Source organism: Mustelus asterias, chromosome 19, assembly GCF_964213995.1.
Source record: "Mustelus asterias chromosome 19, sMusAst1.hap1.1, whole genome shotgun sequence".
NCBI classification, from domain to species: Eukaryota; Metazoa; Chordata; class Chondrichthyes; order Carcharhiniformes; family Triakidae; genus Mustelus; species Mustelus asterias.
In genome coordinates this window covers 3365783-3385769 of record NC_135819.1, presented here as the reverse complement: position 1 = coordinate 3385769, position 19987 = coordinate 3365783, and the positions used below count along the sequence as shown (strand labels likewise).

At 50.3% G+C, this 19987-nt stretch overlaps 1 protein-coding gene across 1 annotated transcript in view; it reads right to left on the bottom strand.

The window, feature by feature from the left end:
* LOC144507689 (phospholipid phosphatase 3-like) overlaps window positions 1–19987 on the bottom strand; it is a 102826-nt gene that overhangs the window by 65562 nt on the left and 17277 nt on the right. The window lies entirely within an intron of this gene.

The window sequence follows — 19987 nt, the reverse complement described above, 5'->3', positions numbered from 1 at the left end:
AGACAGAGGGGGGTAGAGAGAGCCAGAGAGGGAGGGGAGTGAGACAGAGAGAGGGGGTGATGGGCGTCACCACTGAAGGACAGCCTGCAGCAGCATCCAGTTAGGCAGGGTACGCCTCTGGGCCTCTCTGCAGCACTGGTCACTGGCTTCACACTGGGATACCACCTCCAGACTGTTAAACCCTGCAGCCTGAGGGCAGCTGGAGATCAACTGGACAATCCCAGTAGGCCTCAATATGATCAACTAGCTATCTGTCACGTGTGAGTGGGTAGTCCTGCCCACTCCCATCCCAACTCTGGGGAAGATAGCCCTGGGTACAGATTACAGCTAGAGAAATGGTGGGGCCTATAAAATCAGGCTGTAGGAATCGCCATGGTGTCTCTTCACTCCAGTGCCCGTGGCCTGGTGACCAGGACGCGGTAGTATTGAAGTGGTGATTTGACCGAGGAAAAGTTTGAGCGAGATGCCCTCTGATTTGTCCCGCAGGGTTTTGATTCAGTGAGAAGCGCTGTACCTCACTGAGGAGGAAAATGTGTGACACGCGTATCTACACCAGAAATGGAACCAAATTCGTCAAAGACCAAGTTGGGAAAGACTTTGGTGACATCTTACACTCAACATGTCCAAAATAAGGCGGCAATTATTAAAGCCAATCGAAGATTGTCCAGTCAGACAGGAACTGGAGCCCTTGTACCCGGTTCAATACCCGGTTCAGATTCTCGAGAATGTGAAAGTGCTGAGGATCCTCTCAATTATCTGTGGAAGCAGACGTTATCGAGTCAAAGGGAGGAATTTTACATTTCGCTCCCCACCTCCTGCGGCCAGGAGTGGGCCTTTACAGCTGGGGGGGGGCGGGGGCATAAAATGAGGTGTCACACCCACCGGCCTAACCGTATCTGCACGTATTTTACCAGTGGCCGGGGTGGCATTTAACCAACTGTGATACTTAAATGGACAGTTTATTGCCACCTACGGGCCACCGCCATTACTTTACCAGCGATAGGGTGTACACCAGCCATTGCAATGGTCATACCATTGGCCTTTATGCAGGAGGGGGTTGAGACTGCACCCCCCCCCCAATCATGGTATCCGCTCCCCTCTTCCATTGTGTTCTGACCGCCCTTAGTGTCCAAAGATGTCTAGACTGGATGAATTAGCCGTGGGTAATGTGTGGGGTTACGGGGATAGGGCGGGGGAGAAGGCTTGAGTCTCTTGGAGAGTTGTTGCAGGCTCGATGGGCCGAATGGCCTCTTCTGTACTGCAGGGATTCCATGAAATATGCACTTTCTTTAACAATATCAGAAAATGCTGGAAAATCTTAGCAGGTCTGACAGGAAAGAGAACGCAGTGCAACTGTTTGGAGTCTAGATGACCCTTCGTCAGAGCAGAATCACATTCTTTACTCTTTGAAACCTCAATTCTTTCACCTAGAACCTACCAGCTATACTCTTCCATCTGCTGACACTGTCTTTTTTTGTTATTCATTCGTGGGACATGGGCGTCGCTCACATTTATTGCCAGTCCCTAGTTGCCTGAGGGCAGTTGAGAGTCATAGAATCCCTACAGTGCAGAAGGAGGCCATTCGGCTCCTCAAGTCTGCACGAACAACCACCCAGGCCCCATCCCCGTAACCACACATATTTACCCCGCTAATCTCCCTGATAATAAGGGCAATTTAGCATGGCCAATCACCTCACCCGCACATCTTTGTCAACCACATTGCTGTGGCTCTGGAGTCACATGTAGGCCAGACCGGGTAAGGATGGCAGATTTCCTTCCCAAAGGGGCATTAGTGAACCAGATGGGTTTTTCCGACAATGGTTTCATGATCATCAGTAGATTCTTAATCCCAGATTTTCTTTTATTGAATTTAAATTCCAACCATCTGCCGTGGCGGGATCGAACCCGGGTCCCCAGAACATACGCTGAGTTTCTGGATTAATAGTCTAGCGATAATATCAATAGGCCATCGCCTGTTGTCCCAATGACAACGAATTGCATTTATATAGCGCCTCCAACAAAATAAAACCACAGAGGCCCATAGAAGGTACGTTGCACAAGGAGATATTCGGTCAGGTGACCCAAAGCTTGGTTAGGGAGGTGGAGGGAGGGAATTCCAGACTTTGGGGGCCTGAGCAACTGAAGGCCTGGATGCCAGCGATTAAAATTGGGAATGGGCGAGAGGCGGGAATTTGAGGAGTGCAGATATCTGGGAAGCTTTGTGAGGTTGGAGGAGATTCCAGGGATTGGGAGAGGGGTGAGGCTGTGGAGGAAAGTGGAAAGGAGGAGGATACTTTTAACTTGAAGGGGAGCCTGTGTAGGACAGGGAGGGCAGCAGGAATGAGGGGGGAAGTGAGGCCTTACTGCGAGTGAAGGCATCGGCATCAATCTCAAACATTCAGCAATCCTCTATAGATCATACAATCCCTACAAAGTTTATTTATTAGTCACAGGTAAGGCTTACATTAACACTGCAATGAAGTTACTGTGAAATTCTCCTAGCCGCCACACTTCGGCGCCTATTCGGGTACACTGAGGGAGAATTTGGCACGGCCAATCCACCTAACCAGCACGTCTCCTGGACTGTGTGAGGAAACCGGAGCACTCGGAGGAAACCCACGCAGACACGGGGAGAAGGTGCAGACTCCACACAGACAGTGACCCCAGCCGGGAATCGAACCCGGATCCCTGGCGCTGTGAGGCAGCAGTGCCAGCCACTGTGCCGCCCACAAAGCGAATTCGCTCAGGCCGGATTATCGCCGGGATGTGGGGAGGGCTCTTCAACTACTAGGGGCATCACAGTTCCATATCCAGTTCCAACTGGACATTTAGAATAGAACAGAATCTCTACAGTGCAGAAGGAGGCCACTCAGCCCATCCCACCCAAGCCCTATTCCCCTAACCCCACGTATTTACCCTGCTAATCCCCCTGACACTAAGGGGCGATTCAGCATGGCCAATCTACCTAACCTTTGGACCAGCTGAATGGGTTGTCATTGGTTGAGCTCCAGCCTGTGGTCTCCTGGTCACAGTTTGCAGTCATGTTAAGCGAGGTTTCGAGGGTGAGTTTACTCGGGTGAGTTTCGCTGGGTTTGTGGAAATGAGCGGAGCAGTGACATGTTTGGGCTCCGTGTCGAGTCTGTGACTCCAGCTCAGCAGTTAACAAACCACATCTGCTCCCGCTGGAATGCCTGTGCCAGGAGTCCACAGTTCACTGAAATCCTGGGCCTGACTCCACCACCAGCTCCCTGCACAGAACAATCCGCTCTTGTGCGGAAGAATGCAGAGTCGAAGCTCACTTGTTCACAAGGCCAGAGCTCACCAATCGGGTCACGTGCCTGGCTACACGCAATCCCTCTGACAGATTTCTCCAGCACTCGCTCAGGCCGAATTATTGCCGGGGATGTGGCGGTGGAGGGCTATTCAACTGCAAGGGGCATCACCGTACCATATCCAGTTCTCACTGGACATATAGAATAGAATAGAATTCCTACAGTGCAGGAGGCGGCGATTTGGCCCATTGGGCTTGCATCGACAACAATTCAATCCAGGACCTATCCCCGTAACCCCACGTATTTACCTTGCTAGTCCCCCTGGGGGCAATTCAGCATGGCCAATCCACCTAACCTACACATCTTTGCACACTGAGGGGTAATTTAGCATGGCCAATCCTTCTAACCTACACATCTTTGGACACTAAGGGGCAATTTAGCATGGCCAATCCACCTAACCTACACATCTTTGGACTGTGGGAGGAAACCAGAGCACCCGGAGAAAACCCACGCAGACACGGGGAGAACGTGCAAACTCCACACAGACAGCGACCCAAGGTTGGGAATCGAACCCGGGTCCCTGGTGCTATGAGGCAGCAGTGCTAACCACTGTGCCACCATGCCGCGCATAATAGCATAGTAAAGTCTTCCCACGTATAAACCAGGACGAGAGAGTGAGTGAGCCAGCCTGAGGCCTAGCTTTAAAGTACAAACACTGCGCCTCATCCGCAGGACCACACTCAAAGAGGCTCTTTCATGAGAGGAATTCAGGGTCTCCTCAGCGTAAACAAGTCGACCTGCAGAGAACCAACAACGTTACAGGGCCATAAGCAAGTGGCTGTCCAAACGTGCCTTCGAATCGAATGACTCACCACACAGTTGAGTGCCCAGTTTAGATACAGGTTCACTAAATTATCCTTCAGTTGTATCTATTAATAGAAAAGGTGTTAGCTTCCCTCTTCTGGCTATGCAGATAATAGTGCTGTGAGATATTCAGACAGGACCAAGAGGATTCTTGGAGCGATGTGTCCTTTCTACCAAACTATTTGATCTCCGCTGAAGTGGGAGGTGTGGTGGTGGGAGCAGCCCAAACAGAAAGGTTTGGGGTTCCTGTCCTGCGATCACACCGTCAGGTCAGACCAGAACTAAGCTTGACAACGATAGCCAAAATAGCCTGCCGGCTTTAGGCCCCAGAGTGATGATGGGGGCGGAGGGGGGGAACTGCAGCCCGGAGAAATGGGTTAAAGGTCAACAATTCCGAGCCAGAGTGGACGAGGGGTTTTCAAAACGAATTAGTAGAGATGAAAGGTGCCGCCTGGTGGGGCTCTCACCCCTGTGGGCTCGAGTCGTTCTCTAGAGGGGTAGTGGGCAACCTGCAGCCCAGGGCCCTCAGTGCGGCCCACTCACTCACTAGCCTAGGTCGCCCATTACTGCTCGAGAGATGTGAGCACAACTAGACTGATACCTGTGCTTGAATTCTCACTTCGGTTGGGATGTAGGAACTGGAACTGCTTCTGGGAGCAAAACGCACCCCAGTCACTTTCTGGGATTCTTGGTGAGGGGGTGGGGGCTTAATCTGGTGTGGAGACAGGGTCCCTGTCCAGTTAATGGCTGCAGTAAAAGGGTATGTAGCTGGGAGGGCTCTTTAACAAGAAAGTGTCCTCTCAGCAAACATTTTCTTTTAAATTTAAAGAACAAAATAGCAAAAAGAAGCCAAGGTACCAGTGAGGAGGGGGGGATGGCTCCACAGGTGGCCTTTGGATGTATTCCCATCCCGATAGGCAGGGCCTACATGGATACACTCCCACCCAGACAGGGAGGGCCTACCTGGATGTACCCCCAGACAGACAGGGCCTCCCTGGATACACTCCCACCCAGACAGGCAGGGCCTATCTGGATACGCTCTCACCCAGATAGGCAGAGCCTTCCTGGATATACTCCCAACCAGACAGGTAGGGCCCACCTGGATGTACTCCCAGACAGACAGACAGGGCCTACCCGGATACACTCCCACCCAGACAGGGAGGGCCCACCTGGAATGCTGACACAACACAGCCTAGCGCTGGGTCCCTGCCTTCATGTAGTTAAATTACAGCATTCCACCCCCCAGCCACCTCCCCCCGCCCCCCCCCCCCCCACCCCCCCACCCCTACAGCAACTCCAATCACATTGGAAACTGGAGATTAGCCTCCTTTAGCGTGTATTTTTATGTATTTCCGGCCTTTGCTCCTGACCTTGGTGGTGCCTGAAGTATTTGCCCCGGGAAGGAGCACTGAGGGAATCGGAGGCGATGCCTCCGGAATGAAGGGCCCCTCTCTGGTGTACATAAAACATTCCAAAAGATACCATTCAAGAAGTGTCTCGAGTGATAGTTATCCTCAGTCAACATAAAAACGATTGTCCTTATCTCAAAGTGGGGCCTAGTGTGGAAATTGGTTGCTGTGTTTTCAACATTACAACAGCGATTGCAGATCCCGAGATTGGGAGAGGCAAGTTATTTTCCTTTCTTTTGCTTGTGAAGTTGCGTACCTTAGCTGACAAGCCTTTCTACTGCAATTTGCACCGAATTCCCCCAAGAGCATTTTAATTCTGGACTAATCGTTAGAGTTTGCAGTTAGCTTCAGACATTTCTCTGTGTTACCCAGTGAAGACTCTTCCTGTATTATGTCTAAATGATAGTTACTCATCTGAGAGTAGTTTCTGCTCGGACTGCTGGGGTGAGGCAAGTTCAGTCACCGAATACACTCTGCTGTTATCCCGTTCATCCCAGCGGCGGGCAACCTGCAGCCCAGCGGGGGAGGGGGAGGGGGGCATGCTGAATTCTGAGTGCGGCCCCTCGGGACATTTTGTTGACCGTTTCCCGTGCGTGGGGTTGCCACCCGCTGATTCCCGTCTGAGTAGTTTTTTTCCTCCCGGTGTGACTGAAGCGATTCGCACGTAAAGCGAGGGTGAGTGAAGCGAGGTGTGTGCCGATTGCTCACAACACTGACTGTGAGAGCCATGCGCTCCCTCTGTGTCCAAAGCATCAATATTCCTTCTGTTTTTACTGTTTGGAGTTGATGAGAGTTCTATTAATATATAACTGAAGAAGCGTTTTCCATAACTCGTTATGAAATATTTGTTGTGTATTAAATGTATTTAGTCTTATTCACGGGGTCACGGTTAGTGAACAAGCCCCATTTCAATCTTGTGGCCCACTGAGATGAAGGAGGGCCGCTCATGTGGCCCACTCAGTAGCCTGGGTTACCCATCACTGCATTCTTCCAATTCTAATTCACTGCCCTGGGATCTCTGCCCCTCTCCATCGTCCCAACTTCTACCCTGCTACTGCAGAATCCCTCCCCACTCCCCCATTAGTAGCAGAGCCATCAACTAACCCTCATAGGCACAAGTGGAGTTGCCCTTCACTTTTTTGTTATTCATTCATGGGACATGGGCATCACTGGCTGGGCCAGCATTTATTCCCCATCCCTAGTTGCCTGAGGGCAGTTGAGAGTCAACCATATTGCTGTGGCTCTGGAGTCACATGTAGGCCAGACCAGGTAAGGATGGCAGATTTCCTTCCCTAAAGTACATTAGTGAACCAGATGGGTTTTTCCGACAAGGGTTTCATGGTCATCAGTAGATACTTAATTCCAGATATTTTTTATTGAATTCAAATTCCACCATCTGCCGTGGCGGGATTCGAACCCGGGTCCCCAGAACATTAGCTGAGTTTCTGGATTAATAGTCTAGCGATAATACCACTAGGCTGTCAGTTTGGTTAGCGTGCAGTGCCTGAGGATGTGACGGAAGGCAGGTTCAAACATGGCTTGCAATTAAGAACTGGATATGAAGAGAAAGAGAGTTGCAGGACTGTGGGGGAAAGGTTGCGGGGGGGGGGTGTGGGGGTCGTGGCAGTGGGGCAGGCTGAATTGATCTTGAAGAGAGTCAGCACTGGCACAATGGGCTGAATGGCCTCCTACTTTGCTGTGCGCATTCCATGATCCTACGATCAGCATCACCTGTGGTCTAATGACTGGTGTCCAAACGACCTTACTCTCCGGATGGGACACAAGTGGAGTTTAAGGAGGAGAGTCATGTGGCTTTGGGTGTATTTTAGAATGAGCAGGCTCTCTCGCTCAGGTGCCCTTTGACCCTGGGCTCAGACTGACTCTCTCAGCTGCTTCCTGCCTTTCTCAGTGAGGCAGGGTTCCCAGTGTTGGTGGGTTGGGTTATAGAATCATAGAATCTCTACAGTGCAGAGGAGGCCATTCAGCTCCTTAGTCGCCCTTGAACTGAGTGGCTCGCTGGGCCATTCCAGAGGGCAGTTGAGAGTCAACCACATTGCTGTGGCTCTGGAGTCACATGTAGGCCAGACCAGGTAAGGATGGCAGATTTCTTTCCCGAAAGGGACATTAGTGAACCAGATAGGTTTTTAGAACAATCGACAACGGTTTCATGGATTCTTAATTCCAGATATTTTTTAATGAATTCAAATTCCACCACCTGCCGTGGCAGGATTCGAACCCGAGTCCCCAGAACATGAGCTGAGTTTCTGGATTACTAGTCTAATGCCATTTGGCCATCGCTTAGTGACACACCTCAGGTTTCTGATCCTGACATTGCACAGTGCACTTGGTTTATCAGAATAAAAGGGGACATTTCCCAGGAGTTATTTAATCTAAAATGCACATCCCAATCCAAAAATTACAAATCCAACACAGTCCCTCGCAAGGCTATGCAAGGGCGGCACAGTGGTTAGCACTACTGCCTCAGGGACCCGGGTTCGATTCCCGGCTTGGGTCATTGTGCAGACTCCGCGCAGACATTCTCCCCGTGTCTGCGCGGGTTTCTTCCGGTTTCCTCCCACAGTCTGAAAGACGTGCTGGTGAGGTGGATTGGCCGTGCTAAATTCTCCCTCAGTGTAACCCGAACAGGCGCCGGAGTGAGGCGACTAGGGGATTTTCACAGTAACTTCATTGCAGTGTTAATGTAAGCCTACCTGTGACACTATTAAATAAAGTTTAAACTTGTACAGATACTCCTCTCATCAGAGGCGGTCAACCTAAATGTTGAGTCAAATTTTTCCGAGCATTATTTAATCAATATTGGTAACAACGTTGAAACTATCCAGGAGAAAGCTGGATACAGCTCTTGTTGCTAGCCTGTGAGAGGTTTTATTAGAGGCTGTCAGCTCCAGTTAGTATCTAGGCCTTGGGGAATTGGGGCCTAGCTTACAGGCTGGGCAGTTGACACTGTTCAAGTGTTTGCACTGCGGAGTTATTTAATCTTTAGTCTCTCGCTGAACTGCCCTTGGGATTAAGTGAGCCCACCCCGGCCATGTTGACAGCGTTTCTTCATAAATGAGATTCTGTGCAAACATTTCGTGTAAATAAACAGACGCTGCAGCTCAGAGACACGCAAGTTGTCAAGAGTCACCTCATCAGGTGCGGATTGGCAAGGAGATTCCTCACCTGATAAAGAGAGATTGCTGCGGCCTCCAGCTCGTTTGCACAGAGACGGCCTGTGTCTCCAGCCAAGGGGTTAGCTCTCTCTAAAACGTCACGGCAGAATCCCGCCCTCCTCAGCAAGCTGCTGAAGTGTTGTTTCAGTTGGTGTTTTTTTTTAAAAGGTATTTGTTCTTTCATGGGTTGTGGGCATCGGTGGCAAAGACAGCATTTATCACCCACCCCCCTAACTGCCCTTGAATGGAATCCTTGCTTGGCTATTTTTCAGAGGTCAGTTAACAAATCAGCCAGGGGCCAGGGTTCAAATCCAGCTTCAGGTCACTGTCCGTCAATGTGGAGTCTGCATGTTCTCCCCGTGTCTGCGTGGATTTCCTCCGGGTGCTCTGGTTTCCTCCCACAATCCAAAGATGTGCGGGTTAGGTGGATTGGCCATGCTAAATTGCCCCTTAGTGTCCAAAGATGTGTAGGTTAGGTGGATTGGCCATGCTAAATTGCCCCTTAGTGTCCAAAGATGTGCAGGTTAGGTGGATTGGCCATGCTAAATTGCCCCTTAGTGTCCAAAGATGTGCAGGTTAGGTGGATTGGCCATGCTAAATTGCCCCTTGGTGTCCAAAGATGCACAGATTAGGGGGATTAGCCATGAGAAATGTGTGGACTTACAGGGATAGGGCGAGGGTGGCCGTGGGTAAGATGCTCTTTTGGAGAGTCGTGCAGACTCGATGGACTGAATGGCCTCCCTCTGCACTGTAGGGAATCTATGGACTCTACAAACATTACTAGTCGGGTTGGAGTTGCTGCTGCCACAGGCGGTACCTTCAGCGAGGGAGGGAAATCCTGGGAGCCAAAACAGTTAAACTACAGCCTGGGTGCCCATCGACGACCCCACAAAAACTGCGGAATCTGATGTTAAAAACAGGTCAGCCTGTTCGCATTGACTCTGCCAAGGTCTAATCTACAGGGAGCCGACATGAACTGGTTACACGACAGCAATGGGCTAATATTTAGCCTTCAAATAAAAAGTATTCGCAGTGGGTCACGTACACCAGGAGATTCACAGTGTCTGCAACCACAGAGGTTAGAAGGTGGAGAGTCGTATCAGTGGGCAACAGACCTTCAGGTGTTAAAACAAAGGTACAACTGGAATCACAGCTTTAAAAACAGTGTGCTGAATAAAATTGCCAGTAAGCAAACCACCTCAGCGAGTTGTGACGCAGCTCAGGAACACAAACGTAGCACCAGGAACACACGCCTGCCATTATTGCTCCCTTCGCCCTCCAGCCTGTACCTTTACACTGATAACATGAACTTGGGTGGGCCGCTACCCTTCGTGCTGGCCACGGATGTCTATCGCTCTGCTCTCGACTTGTGTTTTGTGTCGGTTTTTTTCTCCCCCCGCTGTTACAGTGTACGTCACACATGAGCGGGCGGGAGGAATGACAGCCCACCGTTCACCCCACCTGATTAGCTTTAGCGAGAAGAAAAGCAAGAAGGAGGAGTGTAAAAATCAGATGGTGAGAGGCCGCAGGAATGCACGTTGGAATTTCCTGCCGAAGGTAGCAGATAGACAGCAGATAGGGCTGTTTATTTCCATTTGCCGGGACATTACAAATTCAAAACGAACGTTGTTTACCTCACTGTTTGACTCCCCACCTTCTCTGTTGTCTGTTTCTCGCCTGCTTTTAATGAGGGGGGGATGGAGGGGAGGCAGCAATTCTCTGATACCTCATCAACTGTCCATTCAGATGTAGAATATCCCCACTTACAATCCCACAAAAGCAGGATTCCCTGGATAACCATGATGTCCTGTCCAAAGGTGCTGCTCAGTAGGCCCAGGCCTGAGGCCTAACTGCACCGCCCGACCAGGAGGGCTGCCTCTCATCTCCCATTCCCAACAAGGTCACTCGGTTTAGCTCAATGGGCTGGACGGCTGGGTTAGCGATGCAGAGTGATGCCAATAGCGCGGGTTCAATCCCCGTACCCAGACTGAGGTTATTCATGAAGGTCCCGCCTTCTCAACCTTGCCCCTTGCCTGAGGTGTGGTGACCCTCAGGTTAAATGACCACCAGTCAGCTCTCAGCTTCAAAGGGGAGAGCAGCCTATGGTCAACTAGAACCATAGAATCCCTACAGCGCAGAAGGAGGCCATTCGGCCCATCGAGTCTGCACCGACCACAATCCCACCCAGGCCCTATTCCTGTAACCCCACATATTTACCCTGCTAATCCTCTGACACTAGGGTCAATTTAACATGGCCAATCAACCTAACCTGTACAGTTGTGGAGTGTGAGAGGAAACCGAGCACCCGGAGGAAACCCACGCAGACGGGGGAGAACATGCAGACTCCACACAGACAGTCATCCAAGGTTGGAATTGAACCCGGGTCCCTGGCACTGTGAGGCAACAGTGCTAACCACTGTGCCACCGACCAGTTATTCCATCAGTTACCGTTTGTGCAGTTTACACATTGTGGTGGCACGGTGGCACAGTGGTTAGCACTGCTGCCTCACAGCGCCTGGGATCTGGGTTTAATTCCTGGCTTGGGTCACTGTCTGTGCGGAGTCTGCACGTTCTCCCCATGTCTGCGTGGGTTTCCTCCGGGTGCTCCGGTTTCCTCCCACAGTGCAAAGATGTGTAGGTTGGGTGAATTGGCCATGCTAAATTGCCCCTTTGTATCCAAAGGTGTGTAGTTAGGTGGATTAGCCATGATAAATGCTAGTCAGTAATTGGCGCGGGGGAGTGGGCCTGGGTAAGATGCTCTTTGGGGGAGTTGGTGCAGACTCGATGGGCCGAATGGCCTGCTTTTGCACCGGAGGGATTCGATGGAGAGCAGACGTAGGCAACATGAAAAAAAGTGTCTGTGCATCTGCGAACGGTTTAGAAAAGGAGATAAAATGGGAAAGAACAAGTTCCTTTTCTCAGGAGCACATCTTATCTCACAGATATTAGACCGTCAGTTAACAGGGTATTGCTACCCTCATCCTCACCAAGTACTGTAATTAAGCTAAGGAATGATGACAAGAAGAATGAGTTGAAATTGTTCCGTCGACTGCGTCTGCTGCCACGGCACCAAAGTCAATAAACAGGCTTCAGTAGGCAGTGTGGGGCCTACTGTCAGGAACCTGCTGAGGCCCTGGGAGAGTTTCCCCTCCGGCCACTGCTCGTTCCCAGGGCTCTGGGCTGCTGGCAGATGAGTCAGTGAAAGGCCTTCGCTGAGACATGACTGTGGTTAGTACTCACTTGGTGATGAAAGAGTGGACATTCCTACTGTCCCGTGAAAGATTCAAATGTAAAATTCAATCAGTCATGGAGCAAAGGAAATTGTGCCAGAATACTTAGCAAAGTGATTATTCCAGGAATACAGTGGGCAGCAGGGAGATTAAGGATGGTCCAGACTAGCCATTATAAATAAATTTAAGTTTATTTATTAGTGTCACAAGTAGGCTTACATTAACACTGCAATTAAGTTACTGTGAAAATCCCCCAGTCGCCACACTCCTGCGCCTGTTTGGGTACACTGAGGGAGAATTTAGCATGGCCAATGCACCCTAACCAGCACGTCTTTCGGACTGTGGGAGGAAACCGGAGCACCCGGAGGAAACCCACGCAGACACGGGGAGAACGTGCGGACTCCGCACAGACAGTGACCCAAGCCGGGAATCGAACCCTGGTCCCTGGCGGCTGTGAGGCAGCAGTGCTAACCCACTGTGCTACCCACAAACGAAAGGTCGTTCCTTTCAGCTTTGTAAGAGTTAACCGAATTGGCCACAAAAACCTCTAACTTTCGTGCAATGAACAGCCTGACCTCCGTGTTATTCTGGCGAGTAGAGGTTGGGCAATAATTAATTATTTGTATTGGCATTTTATATCCCTTGACTAATGATCGTAACCTTATTTGAATTCAGGACCCCTATGGCTCACTGGAAGCAGGCAGTAATAACTGAGTCACGTAACCGGGAGACCCCGACTTTGAGTCTCAGTGTGCGTTGAGTGATTTGGAGTTTTGGGGTAGACATGGCCTTCACAATTGGCTGCAGTGCTTCGAGAGAAACAATTTCATCCCAGAGTCTCCCTCCCGTTCACCATGAAGTGACCTCCTATTGCTGCAAGCAACTCAAAGGAGAACACATTGGGTCTGGCTCGTAAATCCCTCAACCTGTCCGTCCAAGAGATGGGAGTGCCGTTGGCAGGGCCAGTGTTTACCACCCATTCCCTAAGCCTTTCAGAAGGTGGTGATGAGCATCTTTCCTAAACCGCTATAGTCCGTGTGGTGTAGGTACCCCAAGCGGCCCGCACCGTCCTCAGGCCGGACACGAGGACCCCGAAACAATTGCTCCCCTCGGAATTTCGTCACGGCAAGTGAGCACCAGGAGGGCAGAGGAACACTCCAAGGATGCTCTCAAAGCCTCCTCGACAAAGTGCAACGTCCCCACCGACAACTGGGAATCCCAGTCCTAACATCTCCCTCCAAAGTGGAGGAAAAGCTTTCGGGGAAGGAGCTGAACATCTCGAGGTTCATCAGCAAGAGAAGACTGAAGGCAAGCGTCGACAGCGAGAGGAGTGCCTGGCAACCTTGGCACCCCATCCACCCGCTCCCACTTCACCCACCCGCTCCTCCGTCCACCATCTGCCCCACCTGTGACAGAGACTGTGGGAGAAATCTTCTGGCTCTTCACATCAATGGGATCTCTGGTTCCATCCCACGCACCCCTAGTTTCCCAGTAGCGTGGGAGGTGGAACCAGTGGGAAATCTCATTGACAGCGGTGGGACCAGAACCCACCACTGGCCAATGGCATGCCACCTCCCGTCACTGAGAAACACGCTGCAGAGAGGGGGCAGAGAACCTCACCCTCATTGTCACACGCACTGGACACCTCAGTCACCTCACCCTCGACTCCGAGGCACTGCCTAAGTTAAGTAGGTACACCCACAGTGCTGTTAGGGAGGGAGTTCCAGGATTTTGACCCAGTGACAGTGAAGAAATGGCCGATATATTTCCAAGTCAGGATGGTGAGTGGCTTGGAGGGGAACCTCAAGGTGTTGGTGTTCCCATGTGTCTGCTGCCTCTTGTCCTTCTAGATGGTAAAGTTTGTGCGTTTGGGAAGGCGCTGTTGAAGGAGCCTACGGCAGTGCACCTTGGTTAACAATGCTGGTGGGGGAGTGAATGTTTAAGGTGGTGGATAGGGTGTTGATCAAGCAGGCTGCTTTGTCCAGGACAATTGCCCATCATTAAAGGTTCTTAAGCATGGCCGCTCACTTGCTGTTTCTTCAGGAGGGGGGGACACTTATCTGAGGAAGGATGTCCTTGCTTTGGAGGGAGTACAGCGAAGGTTAAAGAACAAAGAAGAGAACAAAGAACAATACAGCACAGGAACAGGCCCTTCGGCCCTCCAAGCCCACGCCGCTCCCTGGTCCAAACTAGACCATTTTTTTGTATCCCTCCATTCCCACTCCGTTCATATGGCTGTCTAGATAAGTCTTAAAAGAAGGTTTACCAGACTGATTCCTGGGATGGCAGTTCTATCATATGAAGAGAGACTAAGTCGGTTAGGATTATATTCACTGTTGTTTAGAAGAGTGAGAGGGGAATCTCATAGAAACTTATAAAATTCTAACAGGATTAGACAGGGGAGATTCAGAAAGAATGTTCCAGATGGTGGGGGGAGTCCAGACCTAGGGGTCATAGTTTGAGGATAAGGGGGAAACCTTTTAGGACTGAGGTGAGGAGAAATTTCTTCACCCAGAGGGTGGTGAATGTGTGCAATTCACTCCCACAGAAAGTAGTTGAGGCCAAAACGTTGTGTGATTTCAAGAAGAAATTAGATATAGCTCTTGGGGCTAAAGGGATCAAGGGATATGGGGGGAGATCAGGATATTGAATTTGATGATCAGCCATGATCAAAATGAATGGCAGAGATTCGAAGGGCCGAATGGCCTCCTCCTGCTTTTAGTTTCTATCTGTGCATCAGCAATCTGATTTACAGGAATGTAGAAATCAGCCACGGGAGCCCGGGATAGGTAGAATGATTCCAAAGTTCAAATTGTAAGGATAATTCACAGTACGGCGATCTGATTTGCCATCCCAATTCTTTTGATTCACAGCTTGTGTGTCAACCTCTCAATCTTCAGGAGAAAATGAACCACGCCTAACGTCACCACCAGAAAGATAAAGCTCTCTGACATTTCTTCTGAAGGTTAATGATGGAAAACTCAAGGCTAGCCCGTCCAACCTGCACACCGCCAATAAATCCGCAACAACCGGACTTGAGAAACAGCATGCCACAGCTCGCAGGTTCCAACACATTCCCTTCCCCCTCCCCCTCCCCCCCTTTACAACTAAAACCCCCTCTGTTAAATGGCTGGCAATCCAACTTGTTCAATTTAGCAGGGAGCCTTCTCCCTGGCTAGTGTCCTGGCCAATATTTATATCTCAAATCAGCACGACAAAACTCCAGATTATCTGGTCATTATCAAGCTGCTCTTTGCACACATTGCTTTGTGTAAAAACTGCCTGCTACATTTCCCACTTTACAGCCCGTCAAAAAAAAACACTTCCCCGGCTGTGAAACTCCACTGAAACATTCGGTAGTCTTAAAAAGCGCCTCATAAATACAAATCTGCCTTTAGTTTCATTCTGCGCTCACAGCTCATTTTAAACAGCCTGCCAGTATCCCTATCTGGAGAAAAGGATTTTCATAGAATCCCATATAACCATAGAATCCTTACAGTGCAGAAGGAGGCCATTCAGCCGTTCCTGTCTGCACCGAATCTTTAAAAGAGTATCTTACCCAGGTCCACCCCCCCTCCCCGCCCTATTCCCGTAAAACTGAACATGTACCATGGCTAATCCACCTGAACTATACATCTGGGGACACTAAGGGGTAATTTAGCATGGCCGATCCACCTCACCCACAGGGCGGCACGGTAGCACAGTGGTTAGCACTGCTGCTTCACAGCTCCAGGGACCTGGGTTCGATTCCCGGCTTGGGTCGCTGTCTGTGTGGAGTTTGCACATTCTCCTCGTATCTGCGTGGGTTTCCTCCAGGTGCTCCGGTTTCCTCCCACAGTCCAAAGATGTGCGGGTTAGGTTGATTGGCCATGCTAAAATTGCCCTTAGATGCGTAGGTTAGAGGGATTAGTGGGTAAAATATGTAGGGGTATGGGGGTAGGGCCTGGGTGGGATTGTGGTTGGTGCAGACTCGATGGGCCGAATGGCCTCTTTCTGTGCTGTAGGGTTTCTATGATTCTATGATCTTTGGGCTGTGCGAGGAAATTGGAGCACCCGGAGAAAACCCACTCAGACACGGGGAGAACGTGCACTGACTCTCCGAAAGGCCCACTCCCCCGCCCTAACACGTAACCTTGCATATTTCGCATGGCCAATCCACCTAACCTACACATCTCTGGACACTAAGGGGCAATTTAGCATGGCCAATCCACCTAACCTACACATCTTTGGACACTAAGGGGCAATTTCCCATGGCTAATCCACCTAACTTACATATCTTTGGACACTAAGGGGCAATTTAGCATGGCCAATCCACCTAACCTACATACCTTTGGACACTAAGGGGCAATTTAGCATGGCCAATCCACCTAACTGCATATCTTTGGAGGCTGAGGGGCAATTTAGCATGGCCAATCCACCTAGCCTAGAGTGTGGGAGGAAACCGGAGCACCCAGAGGAAACCCATGCAGACATGGGAGAACGTGCAGAATCCACACAGACAGTCACCCGAGGCCAAAATTGAACCTGGGTCCCTGGCACTGTGAGGCAGCAGTGCTAACCACTATGCCACCGTGCCGTCCTGGACCCTATTATCCATCACGCTCACCACTTTAAAGATCTTGGAGATGTTCTAATTCTCCAGAATGCTCCCTCCCTGTGGCAGGTTTTCCTAAAACTAGCTTACTGATCACACTTATTTGCGAGCGCTTTTAAAAAAAAACTCTGAACTAATAATTAAAAACGGTACACACATCATTTGGGTCCCAGGAAGAAAACCAAGTTTCATTTTGATAAATCTCGAGTTCCAGTAATCTCACTTCAGATAAATTAAGCCACTGGGTTCAATTCCCGGTTTGAGTCAATTTCTGTGTGAAGTTTGCACGTTCTCCCCGTGTCTGCGTGGGTTTCCTCCGGGTGCTCCGGTTTCTTCCCACAGTCCAAAGATGTGCAGGTTAGGTGGATTGGCCATGGTAAATTGCCCCTTCGTGTCCAAAAATGTGTGGGTTAGGTGGATTGGCCATGGTAAATTGCCCCTTAGTGTCCAAAGATATTCGGGTTGGGTGGATTGGCCATGTTAAATTGCCCCTTCGTGTCCAAAGATTTGTGGGTTAGGTGGATTGGCCATGGGAAATTGCCCATTAGTGTCCAAAGATATGCGGGTTGGGTGGATCGGCCCCTTAGTGTCCCAGGATGCATAGGTTAGAGGGATTAGCAGGTTAAATATGTGGGGTTGCGGGGATGGGGCCTGGGTGGGATTGTAGTGAGTGCAGGCTCGATGGGCTGAATGGCCTCCTTCTGCACTGTACGGATTCTATGATCATCCCTTGAGTTTGCCTTTGAACTTTTTCCAATGGCTTCTGAAGACAAACGCACGAAGCATCTGATACACCGATGAAGGGTTAAAACCGTTTGCTGTGCTTTTTAATCTAAGATGGTGGAGATGAATTTCAGTGCTTGTTCAATGCTGCTGACAGGAGCCTTGCTGAAGGTGGTGTGAATGGTCAATGGTCAGACCCACATCCTGTTCCTTTCCACCTTTGATAGCGTACATTCATTCATTGTTCAGAGGCTGCTTATTTCCTGCCGTGCATTACCCGACTTCTCTCCACTCAAGGCCTCCCTGCACTTCCTCACCCATCCAGTTATGATTTCTACCACGTCGGAGGAGTTGGAGAGGATGCCATGACATCACCACCTGTGTGACTCTTAGTCACCGCAGCCAGTGTGATGGACTGCAGCCCGACTCACAGCCTCCACCCGCGGGACACCCCGTCGCTCCTTCGTCAGCCACACGGAAAACCGCCCTTCCTTCCATATCACATGGCACCACCCCACCCAGAAAACACATCCCCTCTTGCTGCAAGCAATCCTGGGGTGTATCCAATCCTTTCCCTGCTTTCCAGTGAGCAAATTCCTGCCCCGAGTGACAAACCGATAGAAGGTTAGCAGCTTAATACTCAAACCGTTCATAATTCAAACTTAGAATTCCTACGGTGCAGAAGGAGGCCATTCGGCCCATCGAGGCTGCACTGGCTCACTGACAGAGCATCACACCCAGGCCCTATCCTCGTAACCCCATATATTTTTCCCACTAATCTTCCTAATCTACGTATCTTTAGGCACGAAGGGCAATTTGGCATGGCCAATCCACCTAACCTGCACATCTTTGGACACTAAGGGGCAATTTAGCATGGCCAATCCACCTAACCTGCACATCTTTGGACACTAAGGGGCAATTTAGCGTGGCCAATCCACCTAACCTGCACATTTTGGACACTAAGGGGCAATTTAGCATGGCCAATCCACCTAACTTGCACATTTTGGACATTAAGGGGCAATTTAGCATGGCCAATCCACCTAACCTGCACATCTTTGGACACTAAGAGGCAATTTAGCATGGCCAATCCACCTAACCCGCACATCTTTGGACTGTGGGAGGAAACCGGAGGAAACCTACGCAGACACGTGGGGGAACCTGCAGACTCCACACGGACAGTCACCCAAGGCTGGAATTGAACCCGGGACCTTGACGCTGTGAGGCAGCAGTGCTAACCACTGTGCCACCCGGAGTTGTCGATATGCTTCAGTCAGTCACATTTAATCATGGAGGTTATTGCTTCAAGCCTCCAGCCCAGGTTCAGAGACACCTCAACTCCATTTTGCTGTCTCACCCACCCCCCCCAGATTCCCTTAAAGCGTTTGTCACTTATAGACTTAATTACTCCAACCCTTTGTACATATCAGATCACCAAAGACTGATGTCATGGCATCCTCTCCAAATCTGCACCAAGTCCCTCAGATTTAAAAAGTGGAACCTCCCGTCCCATCTCTGGCATTTTCCCCAGCCCTACAGTCCCCAGAACATATTGTTCCTCAGACTCTGGTCTCTTGCGTATCAGCTTTCTCCACTTCTCCCAGCACTCTCCACTGCCCCAAGGGCATTCATCTATCTCTGACCAATTAGATTCGGGGATAATTAGATGTTGGACAATATGGGAATGGGAGGAATGGCCTCCAGTTCAAATATTTTGTCAACATCATGGTTCACACACTAAAGATAACCGTGTACAAGATTATGTAGGACGGCTGCCCTGTACCTCAGCAAGCCAGCAGTATTCGGAGTGAGCTAAGACAATTAGGGGCAGCACGGTGGCACAGTGGTTAGCACTGCTGCCTCACAGCACCAGGGACCCGGGTTCGATTCCTGGCTTGGGTCACTGTCTGTGTGGAGTCTGCACGTTCCCCCCGTGTCTGCGTGGGTTTCCTCCGGGTGCCCCAGTTTCCTCCCACAGTCCAAAGATGTGCGGGTTAGGTGGATTGGCCGTGCCAAATTGCCCCTTAAATGTCAGGGAGACTAGCAGGGTAAATGCGTGGGGGTTACAGGGATAGGACCTGGGTGAGATTGTTGTCGGTGCAGACTCGATGGGCCGAATGGCCTCCTTCTGCACTGTAGGGATTCTATTCTATGACTTGGGGGAAGGGTTAAGGTTACATTTCTGAGACATTTCTCTGATGCCTTTATTGGTCGGGGCATTGAGTACGAGAGTGAGGATGTCATGTTGAAGCTTGATCTAACTGGTTAGGCCGCACCTAAGAGTATTGAGTTCAATTCTGGTCACCACATTACAGGAAGGATGTGGAGGCTTTGGAGAGGCTGCGGAAGAGGTTTACCAGGAAGCTGCCTGGGTTAGAGGGTTTGAGCTATAAGGAGAGGCTGGACAAACGAGGGTTGTTTTCTCTGGAGCGGCGGAGGCTGAGGGGAGACCTGATAGAAGTCTATAAAACCATGAGAGGCACAGATAGGGTTGACAGTCAGAATCTTTTTCCCAGAGTTGAAATGTCTAATACTAGGGGGCATGCACTTAAGGTGAGAGGGGGGGAAAGTTCAAAGGAGATGTGAGGGGCAAGTTTTTTTACACAGAGATGGGCAAGTGTCTGGAACGCGCTGCCAGGAGCGGTGGTGATGGAGGCAGATACGATAGGGGCATTTAAGGGGCTTTTAGATAAGCACATGAATATGCAATGAATAGAGGGATATG